The sequence below is a fragment of the Felis catus genome, chromosome C1 (assembly GCF_018350175.1).
Source record: "Felis catus isolate Fca126 chromosome C1, F.catus_Fca126_mat1.0, whole genome shotgun sequence".
In the NCBI taxonomy this organism is placed as follows: domain Eukaryota; kingdom Metazoa; phylum Chordata; class Mammalia; order Carnivora; family Felidae; genus Felis; species Felis catus.
In genome coordinates, this window is record NC_058375.1 from 49,159,152 (window position 1) to 49,176,578 (window position 17,427).

General features: G+C 37.4%; 2 long non-coding RNA genes across 4 annotated transcripts in view; one reads left to right on the forward strand and one right to left on the reverse strand.

The window, feature by feature from the left end:
• Nucleotides 1–806: 806 nt before the first annotated feature.
• Nucleotides 807–12,197, reverse strand: LOC111561951. Of its 3 annotated transcripts, XR_006584335.1 has the most exons (6): nucleotides 12,125–12,197; nucleotides 6,501–6,603; nucleotides 6,009–6,185; nucleotides 1,720–1,772; nucleotides 1,382–1,635; nucleotides 814–1,064 (listed from the first exon to the last, which is right to left on the reverse strand). It is a non-coding gene; the product is annotated as an uncharacterized LOC111561951 (long non-coding RNA). The 3 variants fall into 3 exon arrangements; XR_006584334.1 differs by having other exon boundaries at nucleotides 807–1,635; nucleotides 6,497–6,603; nucleotides 12,125–12,192; XR_006584333.1 differs by having other exon boundaries at nucleotides 812–1,635.
• A 48-nt stretch (nucleotides 12,198–12,245) lies between these two features.
• LOC123379632 overlaps nucleotides 12,246–17,427 on the forward strand; it is a 101,119-nt gene continuing 95,937 nt past the window's right edge. Inside the window, exons 1-2 of the long non-coding RNA XR_006584336.1 lie at nucleotides 12,246–12,354; nucleotides 12,951–13,165. This is a non-coding gene — a long non-coding RNA (uncharacterized LOC123379632). The remainder of the gene's footprint in view (nucleotides 12,355–12,950; nucleotides 13,166–17,427) is intronic.

A 17,427-nucleotide genomic window follows, 5' to 3' on the forward strand; every position in this document is an offset into this window, starting at 1 on the left:
GGGTAAGAACATTTTTACCAGAGGCATGACACACATTTGTAAAAGATGTGATATGTAATTATAGGATCTACTTGTAAAGAAAAACACGCCTCCCAGCTTGCCAGCTCTAAAAACCAATTTTTGATGTGCTCCTTTTATATAAATACACTTGATTAAGCATCTGCGTGTGTATGTGTATGTGTGTGTGTGTGTGTGTGTGTGTGTGTGTGTGCATGTGTGTGCATTCACAGCATGTTCAGGGAGGGAGCAGAGTGGAAGGGGTGTTGCATTTATCAAAGTATTTAACTGGCATTTGAGCTTTGCTCTGCTGCCAGAGAGAATGACCCATTTGTTAATAAAGAACAATTAAGTTAATAGACTCAAATGAGCTGATGGACAAAGTACTGTAATGGAAGCAAATGCAATATTGGATTTTTAAGCAGTGAGTATTACATGTGGCCGGACTTCCAGCAGCAGCGGTTCAGCTTTCCCTCCCTGTTTGTTGCTGACACTTTTTAAGGCAATTTCACCCAGTGGCAAAGAAACATCATTCCCATCTGTTTAGGAAGTGCGGCTTTACTTATTGGACCAATATCGCTGGCACCGTGGGCTTTCAGGGACTTAATGATTGCCATTGCATGGTGAGATGGGAGGGGGGAGATAATCTGCTCGATTTTATGAAATATACTCACATCTGCCCCATCAAACCCAAAGGGCAGTAGAGGGAAATAAAATGGTTTTTCAGCAAAAAGGAGGGTCAGGGAAGGAATAGACAAAAGAGCAGATGAACTCTAGTTTTATCTGTACCTTTTAGCCCAGTCACCAGACACCATGCAGAACATTCAAATGGGGCTCTTGGAAAGAAACAACATGTTGGTAGCCAACTGCAATTTTAATTGTTGATTGTGTAGAGGGTATACAGAATTCAGTTTGTTCCCTGACTCAGTTGTTTCATGTTTTGATTGTAGGAACTGAATGACGGTTTGGCAGTGATTAAGGGTAGTTTTGCCTCTACTTTTTCTTCCAGTTTGGGCCACCAGGAGGATGTTTCTTTCATCATCTCTTCCTGATCTTCTGTTCCAAGTCTCATAAAACAGGTAATATAAGCACAGACCAAAAATTCAAGGAAAAGAGTCGTAAATACTGATTTTGATGCTCTGGATTTCAAAATTGTTTAGGGACTCATACTTGAATTTATACTCTAAATAGAGCAAAGTCTCAATTACTTGGCTTCATGAGGTTCACAAAAATTATTTTTCTTTATTAGCAAAGTTAGGTCCTTTTAGTGCTAGAACTCTTTAACATGATCACATTAATTTCAAGGAGACTTTTCCCTAAGTTATGATGTAGTTGATGGATTTGGACTGCTAATGGGCCACATGATCCTGCGAAAGTCACTTACCATCTCTTGAGAATTCTGCAGCCAACTTCCCATCCAAATCTGGATTCCATAAGAGCAGCTGAGTTGCATATATCTTGCTCCTTCCAGCCCATAAAAGCAAGCCATATTCCCAGCTTTGTCCTTCGATCCCACCATCTTAGCTCATTCTTATCTTGTCAGCTCTGTGCCCTAGTTCTCTACTCTAAGTTTGACAATTGTCTCTGGTCTCTCCAGATCTGTTCTTCTGAGCAGGGCACTTTCCAGGACTTTGTACCCTGTTAATGTAGCATATTGGGGAAACAAATGAGTATTGTGTTTGGGGGATAGGCTTTAAAGTCTCTGAGCAGTTGGACACTTACCAGCTGAGTGACCTTATGCAAGTTTCTTAACCTTCCAGCCTTGAATTGCTCATCTGTAAAGTGAGATTTTAAGTGGTAATTATCAAGTAGAATTCTTGCATAGTAAATGGCTGACATAATGCCTGACATATAGCAAGTGGCAAATAAATGGTAGGTATTAATATTATCAATCTTTAGCTTAAACTGTTATTCAGAACTCAATATCGTGATTTCTGGAATATAAGTATTTTGAACTGACCTAATTCCAGGAATTTCCTTTCATGTGGTTCCTTCCTCAAAGCAAGAGTTAGGCTAAGCTTGGTTCCCTAATATGTTGCGGTTGATTTAAATAAGTCTGTCTTTACATCTCTAAGTCTGGAATACGTGGGAGGTGTTCTCCCTCAGTGGTTCACAGCCTGTATTCTAATATGCCCAAATACCTCCACAAAGGGATGTGCTTCATTGTGAAAGGACAAGAATGCAAAACAGAGCTGTTTGGTTTTTGGACAGTAGACCATCTGAATGAAATATGGTCCTGTGGCTAAAATATTTGAAACCTACTGGACTTGATGGTCCCCAAGATCCCATTCAGCATTAATATCTTAACCTCTAGACTACGACTAAATATATTTCGTGCTAACCAATCAGAGGCAGTAAACATATTATAATAAATAAATGTATCTTATTACTTCCTTGATGATTCAAGGAGTTCATTAGGAACACCAGTGTTTTGAAAGAAAGGACTTTAGGCTATTCTAGGCTTTTTTTTCCCCTTTAGTAAATATATTCAGACTGTGTATGTCTTTGAATGTTCATATCAGTCAGATGTTTGTTTTCTTCCTTTTTGCCATCTTCTTTGCCTCTTTTAATTTGCTGCTTCCAGTGTGCTGTCTAATGAGACTCAATAATGAAGCATGTTAGTTGTATGTTGATTGAAGGTAATGACACTATGAGTGAGGACACGAGATCTATCCTTAATTATACACCTGCATGGATTTTGTCAATTGGCTGCACAGTGGCTTTAGGTAAGGGACTTGTTTTCTGGATTTAGGCTTTGTTCTCTACAGGGAGGATGAGTTGGTAAATATTTATTACCAGTTGAGACTGGAAGAGCCCCAACTTGTAGGACTGGCTGATTTCTGTGGTGTAAATAATCTGACCATGTCTGCCATGACACGTTCAGACCCTGAACGCAGACTTTGTTACACGTGAAATTGGAAAGACACGAACACAAACTCCCCCAATCCAGGATACTACTCTACTGAAGACACTGTCAAGTAAGGTAACCTCCTATTCTGCTAACGTTAGCATTCACCTGCATACTCAACACTTGGAAACGTGGGATCTCAGAAAGACTGAGCCCTCTGTAGTATGCCTAATTGGTGGTCATTTCTTCTACAGAGATTTGCTTCTTCTTAAATTTAATGTTTCTTGATAGCTTATAGGTGTTAGACACTGTGCTGAACATTTTAGGTGAATCCACTCATTCAATCATGTAATAACCCTCTGAGGCAAGGACTGAGATTAACCACATTTCAACAATGAAGAAACTGAGGCTGAGAGTAGTTGAGTAACTTACCGAAGTTCCCATAGCTAGTCAGAGACAGAACGGGAATTCAGATCCAGACACTCTAGCTCAATATCCCACACATTAATTGTGAACCGACTTTGTAAACAAGATAGCACGTTTGACTTGTGACTCTTTTCTAACAAACATATATACACTTAATTGATGACTACTTGTCCATTATTAGACGTGGTTTCAAATTGTAGTTTGTAATGATCCCTTAGTATGGTTCATGAAAAATATCATATGTAAATTTATTTTTGGCAAAGGAAAGAAAAGGAGGGAGATGTAAATATTCAAAACTTCGTAACTTGTATATTGATTCTTTCAATTGTCTTCTCCTCCCATATTCCCTCTTCCCTTCTTTATTGAAATTGCAATCTCAATTATTATGCAAGTTACACAACATGCCCAGCCTAAGTCAGTGGGTATCATTGCGAAAAATAAAAATAAAAACAAAAGAGAAAATGAAAGTCTGATCATTTTTATCAGTGTTTTTAAATTCAAAACACCATATAACAGAATATTGGCCTACAAATAATATGCCAGTGACCATCACACAGCCACATAATTTAAACAACCATAAATGCAATGTCACATTATAGAGGGCTTCTAATTTAATTGAGTTTAAAGTAGGCCAAAGTCAGTCATTTATATCTCTCTGCATAGATTACAGTAACAATTACTTCCCAGAAAATAAAAACAAAGCATAATATTCAGAATGATGGCCAACCCTTTTTAAAAATGAAAATATTGCCCGCAAGGACTTATTCCACTGGAATGTATAAAAAAAAACACACAACGATGAAATTAATCATTATTTATATAATCAGTAGGTATGGATGAATCTAAGTTGATATTCAACAAATCAATTCCCTTTAAAGGTCGGTGAGTGAAATATTTAGTTTTGCTTAACACAGTTCTTCTCCCTTGCAATGATTCTCAGTAATCTTCTCTTCCCATGTAGTAAGGAAACAAACAAAAACTGAGAGTGGATCTTTCCTGTGTGTACCACAGCCATTTTTAAATAAAATGAGGATGTGTGTGTGTGTGTGTGTGTGTGTGTGTGTGTGAGTGAGTGTGTGTGTGTGTGTGTGTGTGTGTGTGTGTAGGGGTGTGTGTATGTGTGTATGTACTGGCATCGCTTTTACAGATGAAAATAGAAGAACTCTAACCTCAGAAGCACATGCCGGTTAGCAGGGTTGGGGAAAGTTCAGGTGCTGAGGGAATATACCTTTTCCTCTTATCCCACCTCCAATTAAAAACAGGTAACCCTATAATCTGCTTCTGGTCATCTCAAGCTAATTACACTTGGACAAGAATTTAGGCAATGCTCAATTGCAGAAAATTAACATACACATTTCTCTACATGTACTTGCGGAAAGGGAGAGATAAAGCCACATGCAAAATCTTTCCAAAAACACAGCCAGACCTCATTCATATCTACATACTTCATGTCACATTAACTCACCCAGCCTGACAACCAGAGCTACACCCTCCAGCTGACTGGCAAGGTTAGGCTTTAGCTTTTTAATAACCTTCTTATACATATAGGCCTATATATCCAGGATCTATGAAGTACACAGATGATTATTTAGGATTAATGGATCATCCAAAGTGCCAGTTGGCACGTTTTGAGAAAAAAGTGTAACAAATGCAGCTGTTTACTAATAAATAAAGCCTCAGCTGTAAGAGAAATAAATTAGATGCATTTAATTGGTAGGCTGCAAACCTCCCCTCTTTATTACAATGCCGCTTCTTGTTATTTTATGATGTCAGGGTAGATGGCAGACTGACAGAGTGTTTATGAGTCACAGTTTGCAGATGGCACTCTTGGTTCTCGGCAGCTATGAGCACAAGTAGCATGAGGCCTCAATAGCAGATTTTGCCAAAGACGACCCCCTGAGAATTAGCTGTCTCCATTTCTCTTGTGCCAATCTCTCCCTGGCAGAACTCTACTTCACAAACCCACCTTCAATAAATTGTGGCTGCCTTGGCAGGGAATTAAAGAGAGCTCGCACTCAAGAATACCCTCATCTCCAGGTGATCCCTTTGTCATTGTGGAGGAGGCCTGTGCGATGATTCTCAGAGCAGCCTTCCTACAGTTTCTTACAGGGGAGGATGACCAAGGATCCGGCAGGACCCCGCCCCCCCACCCCTTCCTACTTACTTGGCTCTCCACGCCTGCCCTCCCTCCAGCTGACAGGAGTGATTTCCTGTCTCTCAAGCACAGCATAAGGTCCTTGCACTTGGGATTCAGAGCTCCCCTAACTAATGACAGCTTTGTCATCATACAGCTGGGGATGGAGGGGGAGGGGTCACCCCTGCCCGAGGAGCTGCAGCTTCACAGCTTCTGTACTCCCTGCATTCTCCCTGGTCACTAGTCACTTCTAGGGCTGGGAAATTGCACACAGGAGACACGCAGTCATAATTGTCAACAGATTTGTACGTTTTTGTCACCAGTTATACTCATAATGGATTTTTATTCTAGTGGGTTTTTTCATTAGAAAATAGGAATGATCAAGCCCCTTTGGAGAAAAGAGAGTATATTCTGAACACATAATAGTAATGATAAGGTTAATGATAATAGCAGTCATAATATTAATATCAGGAGCTACCATTTATTGAGTATTTACTATGAGGTAGACTAAAATCACTTCCCTCACGATTATACAAATTATCTTATGACAGTTTAAAACACATCAGCAGTCCTCCCTCTTTGTCTCTTGTTTCCTTTTCCTACCTTCCAGCGTTCAGTCATGTGAGCCCTGGCCATGTGTCCAGTAGGGCCCTGAGAGAAATCTTTAGATCCCTGCCATCTCGTTTCCTCTTTTCCACTGTGTCTGATGGGGACCCAGTGGAGGGGGTCTGATCTCTCCAGCTGTCTCTTGAAGCTTAAAAATGGCATCTTGAGGTCAAGCTGGATGAGGTAAAGAAAGCATACAAACAAAAATAAATGTGGTTGGTTGGTTGGTTGGTTTCAAAAACAGTTTGGGAAACCTTAGGTGGGAAAGGAATCAAGCTCAGATTTTGCACTTTAGATAAAGTCTCATGTCTCTCTCAAGGGATTTATTTAAAATAAGGGAAAAGTCACCTCTGTTACATAAAATATGTGTGGACCAAGCACATCAAGATCAAGATCAAGCACAAGGCAAACATTTCTGTTTTCACTACATCATAGAGAAGTTTCTCTAATTGGCATAAGAAGGTAATGCATAAATATATACATACATACATAATAGATGAATAAAATTGGAGGCATCCAGATTGAGAAAGAGGTTGTAAAATTGTCTTTATTTGCAAAGACATGATTCTTTATGCAGAAAATCCTAAGGATTCTATTAAAAAAAACAGCAAATGAGTTCAGCATGATCACAGCATACAAGATCAATATACAAAAACCAATTGTGTATCTATATGCTAACAATGAACGGTCTGAAAATGAAATTAAGAAAACAATTACAATTACAAAACAAGTAAAATTACAATGGCATTACAAAGAAAAAAAATACTTAGGAATATATTTAGCAAAAGACGTGTCAGGCTTGTACACGGAAAACTACAAAACATTGTTGAAAAAATTGAAGAAGACCTAAATAAAGTGAGATATGTTCATGGATTGGCAGACTCAATATTGCTAATTGGCAATTCTCCTCAAATTGATCTGCAGGTTCAATTTAATCCCTAGCAAAATCCTTAAACTGTATATATTTTTTTCAGTACTTGACAAGCTGATTCTAAAATTTATATGGAAATGCAAAGGACCCAGAAAAACCAAAACAATTTTGAACAAGAAGAAAAAAGCTGGAGGACTCACATTTTCCAGTTACAAAATTAAGTATAAAGCCACAGCAATCAAGACCTTGTGGTCTTGGCGTAAGATTAGCTACATAGATCAATGACACAGAATTTAGTGTTTAGAATGACAACCCTATATTTATGGTTAATTAAGTTTTGACAAAGATGGCAAGGCAATTCTATAACCTTTTCACCCAATGGTATAGTCACTTGGATATACTCATGCAAAAACAATTAATTTAGATGCTTACCTTGAACCATAAGAAAATTAACTCAAAATGGATCTTAGACCTAAATGAGAGAGCTGAAACTATAAGACTTCTAGAAACAAAGGAAAGTTAGAGTGGCTTGTGAGGGAGAGAGTTTTCCTGAGGAGGTAACACTGAGCAGAAAGTGTATCCCAATGAGGGAATAAGCTATAAAGGTCTGGAGAAAGAATATGCCATACTCCAGGCACATGGAATAGAAGTTGCAGATGCTCAGAGGTGAGAATAAATTATGTATTCTTAGGAAGTAAGGAGACAAGTATGGTGTGTTTTATTGTGATACTGAGCTAAACAAAGATCTCTTAGGCAGGACATGAATAGTACTACTTATTAAGAGAAAATTAACAAATTAGACTTAAAATGAAAAGCTTCTTTTGATAATTAAAAAAAATTTTTTAATGTTTATTTTGGAGAGAGAAAGAGAGACAGAGTACGAGCAGGGGTGAGGGGGAGCAGAGAGAGAGGGAAACACAGAATCCAAAGCAGGCACCAGGCTCTGAGCTGTCCGCACAGAGCCCCATAAGGGGCTCGAACCCACAAACCATGAGATCATGCCCCAAGCTGAAGTTGGAAGCTTAACTGACTGAGCCACCCAGGTGCCCTGCAAACGAAACACTTCTGATTTTGGAAAGATACCATGAAGAAAATGAAGGTTTAAGCTACTGGGGGGAAATATTTGCTAATCTTGTTTTGGGCAAAACCTTGTACCAGAAAACAGAAAGAACCCCAGCAGCCTAATAATCTAAAAACAGATAAATCAGAAGTAGGCAAAAGATTTAAACAGACATATCACAAAAGAAGATATATGGGTGGCCAATAGGTACATACAATTTGCTCAAGGTCATTCGTTATCATGGAGATGCAAATTAAGGCATCCAGAGAGAGAGACCCTTACACACCCACTAAAATGGCCATTGTTAAAATGAATGACAAAACTAAGTTTTACAGAAGACTTAGAACAACTGGAACTTTCATGGATTGGTGTTGAGAGTGTAAAATGTTGTCAGTACTTTGGAAAAAGGTTCAGCAGTTTTTTAAATAAAGTTAAATATGCACTGCTGTTTGTCCAAGCAGTTCTAAAGCTAACTAGTTACTGAAGAGAAATAAAAACAATTTTGTTCACAAAATCCCTTGTACACAAATGTACATGGCAGTTTTATTCATAATAATTTCGAACTGAAGATATTCCAAGTATCTTCATCAGACAAATGGATTAAAAGTAATTGTCTATTCATACACTAGAATATTACTCAGCAATTAAAAGGACATGCTGCTGATTCATGCAACAACATGAATAATTCTCCAAAACATTATGCTGAGCAGAAGAATCCAGAGCACATAGAGTATGCTTCCATTTCTATTAAATTCTAGAACAAGCAAACTGATTTATAATGGCAGAAAGCAGACCAGAGGTTGCCTAGTGTTTGAGGGAGAGGAATTGAGTGCAAAGTGTCTTGAGACTACTTATTAGGATGATATAAATGTTCTCTATCTTGGTGCTCAAGTAGTTACATGGGATTTTTCATTTGTCAAATCTCATCAACCTGTACATTTAAATTGCTTGTATTCATTGTATTTAAATTATACCTCTATAAAGTTGATTTAAAAGTAAAATTAAAAACTACCAGTAATGGGGCGCCTGGGTGACTCAGTCGGTTAAGTGTCCGACTTCAGCTCAGGTCATGATCTCCTGGCTCATGGGCCCTGTGTTGAGCTGTGCTGAGAGCTTGGAGCCCGGAAACTGCTTAGGATTCTGTGTGTGTGTCTCTCTCTGTCCCTCCCACACTCATGCTCTGTCTCTCTCTTTCTCTCTCTCAAATACAAATAAATGTTAATAATAAAAAAAAAACTACCAGTATTGACATAAGATGTAATAAACCTGAAACAATGAGAAATCTTAAAATAAATTTCTAAAACATGCACTAAACATAATTTTCAAGTTATAATTCCTAATAAACATTCAATGATTAAATATTTCCCATATGATATAAAATTTCAAGATCATATAAAAAGATATTAAAACTTAGCAACTTGTTTTATGAGCCTAGTAAAATCCAGATACCAAAACTGAATAAAAGTAGATTAAAAGAAAAAGAAAAAATAGGCAAAAATTTATGAACATAGGTAGAATAATACTAAACAAAATATTAGAGTATCTAAATCAAGCAGCTTAATAATACTAACAACAACATCAACGATTAGGATTTATCACAAAAATGCAAGAATTGGTCACATTATAAATTTTTAAAAACATTTTAACCCACTTTGGGACGCAAAAATACTGATTCAAGGGTATATGTTCATGCCATTGTTTAGAGCAGTATTATCACCAATAGCCAAATTATGGAAAGAGCCCAAATGTCCATTGACTGATAATGGTATACTACTCGACTATAAAAAAGAATGAAATCTTGCCATTTGCAATGATGTGGATGGAGCTAGAGTATTATGCTAAGCAAAATAAGTCCAAGAAAGAGAGATACCATATGATTTCACTCATTCATAGAATTTAAGAAATAAACAAATGAACATAGGGGAAAAAAAGAGAGAGGTAAACCACAAAACAGACTTTTAATTGTAGACAACAAACTGATTGTCACCAGAGAGAAGGTGGGTGTCAGGATGGGTGAAATAGGTTATGGGTATGAAGGAGGGCACTTGTGATGAGCACTGGGTGTTGTATGTAAGTGATGAATCACTATATTGTACACGGGGAACTAATATTTACTGTATGTTAACTAACTGGAATTTACATGAAAACCTGAAATGACAAAAATCAAAATAAAGGAAAATAACTCACTTTGGTTGCCTGGGTGGCTCAGTTGGTTAAGCATCTGACACTTGATCTCAGCTCAGGTAAAAGATCTCATGGTTCATGAGATTGAGCTGAGCCTTGTGTTTGCTCCACACTGACAGTGCAGAGCCAGCTTGGAATTCTCTCTCAAAAGAAGTAAATTATATATATATATATATATATATATATATATATATATATATATAAAATCTCACTTTGTTAAACAATTTAAGAAGAAACAACCAAATAATCAGCTTAAAAGACAACTGAAAAGTGTTTGATAAAATGTAACACAGTTCTAATAAATTATTTTAACAAGTTTCCCCCTTTACTCTTGAGATAATGTGATTAGACGAAAAATAAATAAAAATATGTTTGACTGTAAATATGGATAAGACTTCTATTATAGATAATATGATTATATCATATTCATATGATAATATGAATAATATGATTATTTAAGTGTACAAATTTAAAAGAGCCAACCAAGAATCTGTTAGAACTACTCAAGGAGTTCAGTAAGTTAGCATGATATATGATTAATAAATGAAAATTGCAGCTTTCCTATTATCAGCAAAACAATAAAAACAATTTAGGAAGAAAAGAAATTACATTAAAAATTTACAAGCCAAACTGAATCCAGGATACCTAGAAATTAACCTAGCTTAAAGTATGTGAAAACTAAATGAAGAAAATTATAAGGTTTTAACAGGGGCTATTCAAGCAGAACTGAATAAATGTAAAGGGGTTTATTTAATTTTTGAAAGCTATTAATTATCACTAAATTCACTAATCCCTGATTTTATGGTTTCTCCTGAAGCAATGTTGCACAAAAGTTTAGGAAAAATTTTGCAAAGAATGCATAAAATTAAAATTCCCTATCAGGTTTCTACATATATATATATATATATATATATATATATATGGAAATAGGGAAAGAGAGAGAGAGAGAAGCAAATCTGGTTAGTTGCCTACTCTACACCAAAGTTTCTTTTACTTGTACTAAGGTTACCTTATACCTTACTCAGGGTAATGTACTCAGATAATAAAATACATTTCCTAGCCTCTCTTGTAGATAGAGTGGTCATGTACTGATGTTATACTAACATCCCTAGGCAGGGCTTCTAGAAAATCTCCTTAAAAGAAAGGATGCTTAGATCCCATACCTGCCTACTGCTCTTTTCTTCTTTATTTTTCTTGCCTGGAACACAAATATGCTGCTGGAGGTGAAGCAATCATCTTACAATCGTGAAGTAATGACATGATGATGAAAACTATACCCAAGATAGTTGAGCAAAATGTGAAAAGTCTCTGTTATTGATGTCCAAGGGCTGCACCAGCCCTGTACTTTTTAGTTTTCTGTTATGTGAGAATGATAAATTTCTCATTTCATTAAGCTTCTATAGGCAGTTTTCTGTTATTCCGTGACATGAAGAAGAATGCAATCCCTAACTGTAAAATGCTTCAAAGCTACAATAATTAAAATACTGTGTGTTGTGATATTAATGCTAGAATAGGCAGGGGAATGAGTGGACAGTCCTGAATTTACACTTGTAAAAATCTATCTATCCATCTATCTATAATAAATAACATATATATAATCATATGTATGTTATAAATATACATATACATGTATATTTGATAAACTATATATATATTTGATAAACCTTATATATGTATATTTGATAAATTATATATATATGTATATATTTGATAAATTAGACATTTGAAATCAGTACCATGTATGGGATAACTCATTTAAGGCAGCCAACAGGAGTGCCTGGGTGGCTCAGATGGTTAAGCATCTGACTCTTGATTTCAGCTCAGGTCATGATCTCATGGACCTGAGATGGAGCCCAGCATCGGGCTCTGCACTGGGGGTGAAGCCTGCCTGAGATTCTCTCCCTCTCTCTCTCAAAATCAATCAATCAATCAATCAATCAGCCAAAATTTGAAGAAAGGTTTCACCAGCTCTGATTTGACCATTTTTAAAAATATTACCATATTCTGAAAGCTGGCCCCTTTCTGTCTCCACAGCTGCACAGTGGTATTCTGTTTTGGAACACGGCTGCTCTCTGTACAATCAGCTTCTCATGTTACAGAGTGTTCCTAACTCATTGTCCTCCATTATGGAATGTGCTCATCCTTGGTTTTCATCACAGTCTGCCCATAGGAGTCTTTGTCCTGTCCTGCCTCAAGTCAGTGCCACACAATTGGACCTTTCACAATTGGTAAAATTCTTGCTGATTAACTCCTTAACTCAAAAGTCCATTTTCCTGATAATGTTCAGGATTTCATCCTCTGTACTCCTTCCTGCCATCCATTTATGTTGATTGATTAGGTCAGAAAGCCCAAGATTTTCATTTAGTTCTTCTAGCACCCTTGTCATTTAGTCCATTAGTATTTGAATAGTGGATTTTAAAATATTATATTAAATTTTATTGCTTTTTGACAAAGGCAGTTCAAGAATAATTTCTGAATATCTTATAGAAACCATAAAATGTCAGAGTTACAAGGGCCCTTAGAGATCATCTGCTATTACCTCTTATTTTACAGATGGAGAAAGTGCAGCTCAGAGAGGGGAGTGATTTGCCCATTGTTGCATATCTAGTCAGTTAAGGTGCTGAAGATAAAACACTAGAACTTTCTTGATTATCATCTTAATTTCCAGTTGCTTGGGTTTTCTTCCTTGCTATTGGAGGGATCACCCTTATTTATTTTTTCCTTGTTATCATTAGGGGATTGCTATTCTCCACTGTTAAGAAAAGATGGGCTAATAAAGACCAATTCCAATTTCTTTCCCAATCCTTTCACTTGCTCTCCCCAGGACACAAGGAATGATTTATCAAATTGGAGAGGTGGCAAAAAACTGACAACTCTGCCAACTAGGAGCGAATCATTGAGATGGCATTTTAGCAGTGTTGGCCTATCTTTCTCATTTTTGTGAACCACCTGGTTCTACACATAGTGGAGACCCATGCTTCTAGACTCTACACTGTAAAGGGATCAAGCAGAGATTGGTCTTTGCTCCATCACTGCCAGGTACAACTAGGTCAGAGAGTCAGATCCACATGGGTTCTGATTTGTGTGTTTACTATGGAGGTATGACACCTTATCATACTCTCAATTCAACTTGACTAGGAATTACCATGGAATTATAGCCTAATCATTATTTTATTTATTGTGTTTCTTCATAAAAGACTAAAAACCTGTAGAGAAGAAGTGATGAATTAGGTTTGTCCTCATAGCTAATATTCGCTTCGATTTTTGAGTACCTAACCATGCATCATCTTCGATATGGACTTCAGGGACGGATGCCAGAGATGGGAAGTGCATAGAAGCATATGATAAGTAGGCTGGACTACCTGGTTAATTACAACAGAATCCTAACATGCAAATTTGGATACATATTATTGTTCTTAAAGTGCTTCTATGACTTCTTGTGCCCTAGTGTTTTCCAAAAGGATGTGGCTACCCTGGGGGCGTATAATTTGGTGCTGAGGCATAAGAAAAACATGTTAAAATATCGATTTATGTTTATTTTTTATAATAAGCTTTCTAATTTTCTTTTTGCGTATTTTATAACGTACATAATGCCTTAGAGCAGTACATGTAAGTTTATATATTAATTAATGTGTGTATATCAGGAGTGAGTGTCCCAAAACATTGACTTACTAGGGTAAGTGATGAAGCAAAGTTTTGAGACCACTGGTCTTGGATTTCAAATTCCTAGTGTGAAGTATAAGTTCATCTGTTCTGATGCCTGTTTAACCCTTTCCAATCTTCCTCTTGGCAATCACTTTTGTAATCAGTTATTCAATATATTGAGGCTTATTCTATGTCAGGAATTGTAAGAGGCAATGGAGAACATTACTGAAGAAGAGTAACATAATCCTGTGCCTCATTATGGAATTTACTTTCTACCTGGGACTAAAGGGGGAAAATCTTATCTTACCTGGGGGCTCAGGGAATACCTTTCTTGAAAAGTGATGTTTGGGTTCTAAAGGATGAGTTCTCTCTAACAGTAACAAGTTACTGGAAGTTCCTAGAATTTGCCAGTGTCCCACGTAAGGCTCCTTGTATGGATTAGTCCTGCTTTCCTGAAAGCTTTCCTTCCAGTCCCCACACCCATTCTTTCATCTAACTTCTCATTCTTGTATTAGATTCTGCTGGAAGCCTGATCCTTCTTTGTACTACTTATGTTATAGCACTTACTCCATATATTAAAATTTTGTGTGTGCTTATTGGCCTTTTGCACTAACCCATGCCTCGTTCTTGTTTTCCATTGGGCAGCACATTGCTTGGAGTATAATATGTTGAACTGAATAGAAGCTCCCTAATGACCAGACATATAAAATAATTTCCTATGCTATTTGTTTGCATAAAATGTTCTCTGTGCATGGAAAGTTCTCCTTTTATTGACCTGTTTAAATCTGAGTTACCCTACACAATTTCACCCTCTTGGGAAAGCCTCCATTAGGCCACATGAGGTGGTGCTCTTTACTTCCTTTTTAGACTTTCTAGGTTGGCAGAGTATATCAGCATTCCACAGAACAAGTAATAAATGGTATTTTAATTGTGTGTTTAGTGGTCTGTTTCTACCACAAAATCATGAGCAGATGGATGGGAAGAACATTTTTTATTACCTTTTTATTCTTTCCTAACATCCAACACTGAATCTAGCGCTTAGCATGTTCTCAAAAACTATTGCTTGAGTAAAATAGAATGCGTGGTACTGTCACAATCTATCAAGCAACTCTAACACTGAGTTAATTATGATGGAGCAGGTAAGAGCATGCTAGGAGGCATGTGTATGTGCGTATGTGAACACGTGATCCCATCCTCCTAGTGTATGGCTAAGAGTTAATGAAAGGGAGAGTGGCAACCAATGTATGTAATCTGTTTTTAGTTTTTGCTCGTTTATTGTCTGTCTCTCTATAATTTAAAGCACACTGTGAAAGAGTGCTTATTTACTGCTATGTCTTTAGTTCCCAATCATGCCTGGCACATAGTAGTAGGTAAATTGGTTAAATGAATAAATAAAGCTTATTTAAGGCTTGATATGCATAAATAGTTTGTCAAGCATCCTGCTTATGCTTACTCATTTAATCCTCATAGTAACCCTGTGTTGGGGATTAGTAAACTGAGATTGGAAAAATAAAGCAATAAGCCCAAAGTCCCCTAGCTCTTATGTGCTGAGGCAGCCACTCAAGCCCAGAACTCTCTGGCTCCAAAGTCTACCTTAAGAGTGAAGGCAAATAATTCTTACATTAAAAAAAATTGCCCTTGGGTACATTTCTTAATTAACCCCATCCCTGTTTTTAGAGGAATGAAAGCTGTGAATCAAGAATAAATTGTATTGCCTTGTAAACTGTGAACTGCTAACTTGTGAAGTGAGGGCGAATTATTTGTGACCAGAACATGATTCCAGCCCAGACATGGATAGATCTCACAACAACTTGGAGACAACAGAAGAGGAGAATTATGTCCATACTTGAACCCAATCTTCCCATACTTCATTTCTGGGGGACTGACTGAAAAGCAAGCTTTCTTATGCAGCTGGCTAGGCTGGGATCTTGTCCAAATGCTTGAAAGTGACTTTGATTTTTAGTTGTTTGGTGTCTAACGGGAGGAGAAGAAGACACAGGCAAAAGCAGGCTCCTTTGACATTACCTTGCAGCTCATGGTCCAGCCTCTGTCTGACTTTGGCACTTTGTCCCAGAAACTTCCCCTTTTCTTCTGACCTTATATCCAGAATCAGTTTTGCTTCAGAGTGATAGCAAGGATCTCTAGGCTCCCATGGTTGCCAAATGTAACCAAAGACAAATGTGAAAGGCAAATGGATTCAGGGTGACATGTACTGTTACTTTCTTGGCCATAGACATTGTATGGTGTGAGGTTATATGTGGTTTCCTTGGCAGCTTTCCGGGTCTGATCTATGGCAATGAAACTGGCAGATGAGTAATTGTGAATGTTCACACAAGAGTGTGCAGAGAAAGAAAATCTCTTGAAGCAAAGAAAGAAATTCCAACTTTATCCGTTCTTGATCATTACATACATGGTGTGATTCAAATGCATTTAATATATTCATTTACTATGCCCCCACTGTACTGCAAGCATATACACACAGGGAAGTGTGTACAGTCTATAAGAACATGAGTTTTTAGCAGAAACCTTAATGAAATGAGCCATGTGAAGATTTCAGGACTGGCTATCAGGCAGGGATATGTATAAAGCTCTGAAGTGAGGGCATGTCAGTGTGTTCTAAGAGTAGTAGGGAGTGCAGTGTAGGAAACCAGAGCAGAAGGATTGAAGGGATTAGTGGTAGGAGGTGAGGTCCAACAGGAAGCCAGGGTTTAGAGAACCATTGTATCTACCTGTCAGACCTTTCTAGTTCATGTAATAGAAAATCCCTGGGAAGATTCTAAGCAGGAGAAGGTATGACCTGACTTTTGTGTTAAAAGCAGCACTCTAGTGGAGAGTGGAAAATAAACTTAGGGGAGGTGAGAGCAGAAGCAGGCGGACAAGATTCTGTTGCTGCCTTCCATGGGAGAGCAACACTGGCTTAGACCAGAGGGTGGAGATAGGGGTGGATGGCAAAAAGCATAGGTTTCAAGGTGCATTTGAAGGTGGATCCTGAAGGATTTCCCAATAGACTGCATACAGAATGGGACAGGAAAAAAGAAGCTGTTGACAGCAGAGTTTTGGCTTGAACTGAGTACATTAAGGTAGGAGAATAGGCTGAGAAGGGGGTGAATCTGATTTAAAGGGGAATCAAGAGCTCTCTTTCAACACATTAGGTTGGAGACATTCATTAACCATCTTAGGGAGATGTTAAATGGGCAGTTAGACATATAAGTCCAGAATTCATTTGGAGCTAAAACTAAAAATTTAGAAGTTAACATCATATGCTTAAAGTGATGGAATTGGATGATACCACCTAGGAAGTAAATGCAAGTAAAGAAGAGAAATCCTAGAAAAAAGGACTGACCCTTAGGGTACTCCAATAGTTTATTAACAAAGGCCTTATTCAACCCCAAATCATTAAACCTATCCTTGGGTGAACCATGTCCTATGCATAAGAAGGATTCAGAATTTATAAGACAAAGACTTTGTCCTCAAGGAAGACAGGTTGATGTACTGCAAAGAATACCACCAAGGAGCATTCATCCTACCCTACCTCTTACCATATGTGTGATGTTGAATAGACTAATCTTTTTGATTTTCAGTATTTCTATGTTACAAGTGAGCTACTAAATAACTATGTCATGGTAGATTTATGAGAGTTAAACTACATATCAAAT